We start from the raw sequence: 5,000 nt of genomic DNA, 5'->3' as shown, positions 1-5,000 counted from the left end.
TATTCTGATATTGCTACCATGCTGTTATGTAAAAATGTTCATATTCTGTTCACACAGTGGTTCTCAAAGTGAATTCCAGGTTGGAATCCACTTTGAGAACCACTGTTCAGGCCCAGGGACACTGTTGTTTTTGACAACAAATTTTGATTTAGTTTTGAATAAAATGTCATTTAATTTTAGTCATAATTTAGTGACCTGAAGAGTTTTAGTTTTAGTCTAATTTTAGTCGACTAAATATCATACATTTTTAGGCGACTAAATCTACAGTTCATTTAGTCAACTAAAATGTATTTTGGCAGGCCTTGATGGCATCGTAATGAGTGATTTTACACTTGGTTGTGTGCTGAAAATAGCAGATCTACAAGCTCACAACGCGTTGCGCGACACGTTGTGAGCTTGTAGATCTGCTATTTTCAGCACGCAACACTTGAGAACAACCAAACATAAAATGACTCTCTACTCCACTAGTCCCTCCCTAACGTTTTAGTCTAGTTTTGATTTTGTTGACGAAATTGTCAATATAATTAGTCTTAGTTTTAGTCATCACAGCTTAGTTTTTATTTAGTTTTTGTCAGTGAAAGAAATGCAATCGACAAATACTTTTCGTCATAGTTTTAGTCAACAACATCTACACTGCTCTGACAAATGGAACCAAATGAACACTAAGTCTCATGATGCAAGGTTAAATTAACATTATCTGTCTGTCTGTCTGTCTGTCTGTCTGTCTGTCTGTCTGTCTGTCTGTCTGTCTGTCTGTCTGTCTGTCTGTCTGCCTGCCTGCCTGTTTGTCTGCCGATTGTTAACCAATTTGAGTTAAGCTCTCCTCCACTCTTTTCAAAGATTTCACCTTGTGCAGGGAAACCCTTTCACTCATTCTTTCCACTGTAGCCCACTTGCTGATTACTAGCTTGCAATGCAATCAGCCACTGATCAAATTCACCTGTGCTGCCTGCCCATCCCCCATCCCCCATCTCCCTCACTGCACTCACTCAAAACTGTGTGAGTGAGAAGCTGCCCCTCCCCCCACAGTCAGTTGGTTTGTTTGTATGCAGTCTGTACAAGGCAAGGCTTTAAATACTGTGAATATGTGTGAAAGTAAATCCTACGTGTTACTTTATGCTTAGGGTAGTCTTACTAGTGACTATATACAAATGGAACCAAATGGAACTCATAATCTGTGTAATCTATGCACATGGCTTATTTTTTTGTTCTGGTTAGTTAAAGCAGTGGTTCTCAACCTCTGGGTCAGGGAATTATTTTGGGGAGGGGGTCCCCAGATGATTATCTAAATGACTGTGCACCATTGCTTTCTCTCTGAACAGTAAACATACAGCATAAGGTTTAAGTGTAAGGGTATCTTCAGATTTCTAAAGTACCCTTCCGTAATCAATGGGGGCAATTTACCCCTTTTTGTGCAGATATATGACTGATTTGTTGCATGTCTGAGTCATCATGACATCACTGAGATGCCATAGACTCCTACCTACCCACTGTCTGACGTGACCTACCACTGCCGGATGCACCCACGCACACGCGCACACACGCACACACGCACCTCATCCCGGATTGTATAACATTGTGAAGCCCGGTTCACAATGCAACATGCTAGCCCAGATGATCCTTTTGCCGTCCTATAACCTAAAAGCCTAACATGGGTTGTGACAGCACTGAGAGTAGAGACGTGCTACAGCCAATCAGAGAACAGGACAGGTGGCTTGTTTGATTTAATTCACACATTATTTTCTTTTATATAATTAAAAGACTGTTTGTCTGTCTGGATCAATCCAGTGATATAACTTTAATAATTCTCGTGGGCGAATCCAGGTGTGACAGAACACTCTCAATGGAGCTATTGTAGTCCAGCCTGAGGATGCAGTAGCCTAGACTCCGAACCTCTTCAGGCGATAAAAGCAATATAGTTGCAAATTCTTTATCCTCACGTGCGTTGTGTCCCACTTGAGCTCCTCTTTATTGTGTACTTCAAGGAACTTGTGTACTTCAAGGAACTTTAAATCCCTGCTCCCTCAAGCAAGGAGATGAGGATTAGATTTGAGTCTGGAGGAATCAAGCAGGTTAGACTGATTGTAGTCCGAGCATTTCAGGCAAAAAAGTGCGCGATTCCATCAAAATACTGCACAAACTGGCCGGACTATAGTAACATTGTGTCACATATGAGGAAATGGCATATTCGGGACAACCTTGGTAGTAGGCTAATAAGGCTATGCTTTATTCAAGCCAAACGAGACACTCTATTTGGTGCTTTATGATCCCACAGGGAATGCTACAATTTGTCAATCAGTGTCATCACCGATAAACAAACTTTTACTGCACTGTTTTTACAGTACAGTAAAAGTACAGACAGTACAGTACAGACAGTACAGTTCAGTGATAAAAGGTCAAGGTCACAAGCTTATTTAGAATAATTTGACCTTAGAATTGTAGTAAGCTACTTTGGTGTCATATACTGTATCTGAAGGCTAGTGAAGTCACTGATCTACAAGATGTACACACAATTCGTAACACAAGAATTTTGCCTATACTGTGTAATACTGTGTAGAGGAATAATTCTAGAATCAGTATCGGGATTTAAAGGGATATTCCATTTTAAAAAACTCTGCCTTGCATGGGTCTGCCTCCCCAGGCTCAGGGCCTCTCCCCACACACACCCATTGTAACTTCAAACTCCATTATATTTTTTTCTGGTGACTCATACTACCCTCCTAATACATGAGCAGGCCATGTTTTTTTTCGATACAATTTTTCATTTATTTGTAATAATTTTAATTTTTCAAATTTTCCCAAAGAATTATTAAAAATAAATGAAAAGGGTTATTGAGAAAACACGGCCTGCTCACATATTAGGAGGGTAGTATGAGTCACCAGAAAAAAATAGTGTGTGTTTTTAATGAAGTTTGAAGTTACAATGGGTGTGTATGTGGAGAGGCCCTGAGCCTGGGGGGAAAGATAACATTTACATCAAATATATAAATATTAAAAACTGTTCAGGGTGTTCATAAAAGCCTGATTAGATGATAAAGTGACCAAAATGATCTGTAGGCTTGAACTTAATTAGCATTTTTACCCAAGGGTAAAAATGGTGCCTGCCTACTCCTGTATGTCGGAGTTAACTTAAACTCATATGTACTGTACATGATGTCATGGTCATGATGTGGTCATGTGATACTGTATATAGGAGCTACGCTGATCAGCATACATGACTGTGCAGAGCTGCTACCAGTGGTGCTTTGGGGTTTTCTTTTCAGGGCGGACGGTCATTTATTGACGTCACATGCACGAGCGCCTTTATGTGTGCGTGCTAACTAAAAGTTTGCTTTGAACAAATCTCATCTATCACAGTAATGGAGCCAGGTAGCCTGAGACACGCACAATGCACATACAGTCACCGCTGGAAACCTACAGTAGGTGTTAAAGTAGCCTATCCATATGAATAGGGGGTATGTGCAAGCCCACCACTCACTGCCTGCCTGGTAAACCTGTTATGCGAATAGCCATTTGATTACCATGGTCATCACTTGTATAGCTACACATTTTTAAAGTGACAGTTTAAGTACTTTCTAATACCTCTAGAGTGACAGTTTAAATTAAACATTGGCCAAATTGACAAATATTATGCAGAAATTGTGAAAATAGCCAATCTACATCCTCGTGAGCATGTAGATCTGCTATTATTATTAATTTAGGGGGTTGTGTCCTGAAAAGGTTGAGAACCACTGCATTAATCCATTTAGGCCTGGGGCCGATTCTAAAAATGCCTTTTAAATCCGGCCAAGATTTTCATTAAGAAACAAATGCAATTCATTAATAAAAAATAGAAACATGTAAGAACCACAAAATGTACAGTCAATTGGATGAGTGGTTTGTAAAATATGCATAGCCTCCTTGGAGTGAGCTAAAATGTTGGCAAACTTGGAAAATGGACATTAATATAAACGTGATTTTTTTGGGACGTTTTGATTAATTATTACACAAAATAACAATACAACAATTGCAATATCTGGTTAAATTTGTATAATTAAGAAACATTGTCTGTATGTTATGCAAATCAGGTTGCAGGCCCATGGTGTGGCAAACCACCAACATGGTAGACCCCTGAACAGTGTTTATGCCAAGTTTAGTGTGGATTGGAGCAACGGTGTGCCTGTGGCAGCCAGGGGCCCCTGGGAGCCACATTGGGCCCCTTGTGTTGCTATTATATTGCCGACCCCTGAACGGTGTTTGTTCAATCAAGTTTAGTGTGGATCGGAGCAATGGTATGCCTGTGGCAGCCAGGGGCCCCTGGGGGCCACATTGGGCCCCTTGTGTTGCCTATTATAATGGCCGACCCCTGAACGGTGTTTGTGCAATCAAGTTTAGTGCGGATCGGAGCAACGGTGTGCCTGTGTCAGCCAGGGGCACCCGGGGGCCACATTGGGCCCCTTGTGTTGCTATTATAATGGTAGACCCCTGAACGGTGTTTGTGCCAAGTTTAGTGTGGATCGGAGCAACGGTATGCCTGTGGCAGCCAGGGGCCCCTGGGGGCCACGTGGGGCCTGTGGTGTTGCTATTATAATGGCAGAGCCCCAGAACGGTGTTTGTACAATCAAGTTTAGTGTGGATCAGAGCAACGGTGTGCCTGTGGCAGCCAGGGGCCCCTGGGGGCCACATGGGGCCCTTGGTGTTGCTATTATAATGGCAGACCCTGAACGGTGTGTGTGCCAAGTTTAGTGTGGATCGGAGCAACGGTGTGCTTATGGCAGCCAGGGGCCCCTGGGGCCACATGGGGCCTGTGGTGTTGCTATTATAATGGCAGACCCCTGAAGAGTGTTTATGACTAACGTTATTCACCCAAAATGCTATGTCATTGAAATGTTCATAAAAACATGTATGTGCATTAACAGGACTCTGACACCCAGCCATCAGGTGCTTCAAAACATACACTGTGTGTGAATATTCATGAGCTTGTGTATGAACATGCAGTAGCATTACACAACCTATGGGGG

Source organism: Nannobrachium achirus (genome assembly GCF_963921795.1).
Source record: "Nannobrachium achirus genome assembly, chromosome: 5".
NCBI lineage: Eukaryota > Metazoa > Chordata > Actinopteri > Myctophiformes > Myctophidae > Nannobrachium > Nannobrachium achirus.
This window is presented reverse-complemented; position numbering follows the sequence as displayed.